Genomic DNA, 530 nt, shown 5'->3' with positions numbered 1-530 from the left:
GATAGTTGTTATGAGTTCAAAAAAATTCTAAAACAAGCTCATGTACCAAAAGGAGGATGAGAAAACAAGAGTGTTGAGTCTATAGGAGAGGGTCTTGTGTTCCCAGAGAAAAAGAGAGTTAAACTACTGCCCTTCCTACATTGGGACAGAAGCATGGAATTGTTGAGATTCTCCATGGAATACTATTCCCACTGGATTTTTCTAGTAGGTCCTCACTCACTTGTGAGACCACTACAGTTGGCCCCCAAATAAAAAGATCAATAATTTGGAAAGCAATCTCTAGTTATTACTCTCCTTCTTAAAGACAATATTATACTTCAGAGGAGTCTGAATTGCTTCTCCTCCAAAAAAGAACAAGAAACATTTCACCAATTAGACTTTTCCCAAAATAATGATTTATAGTCTATCCATTTATTTACAGAGGTGATGCATTTATAACAGAATGAGGTGGCTGTAATAAATTTTAGATGAAACCTATGACAATGAATCCTTTTGAATTTTATTTGCTGGCCTTATTGTTTAGTTAATCT

Source organism: Talpa europaea (genome assembly GCF_964194135.1).
Source record: "Talpa europaea genome assembly, chromosome: 13".
In the NCBI taxonomy this organism is placed as follows: Eukaryota; Metazoa; Chordata; class Mammalia; order Eulipotyphla; family Talpidae; genus Talpa; species Talpa europaea.
Note: the sequence above shows the minus strand (reverse complement) of the source record.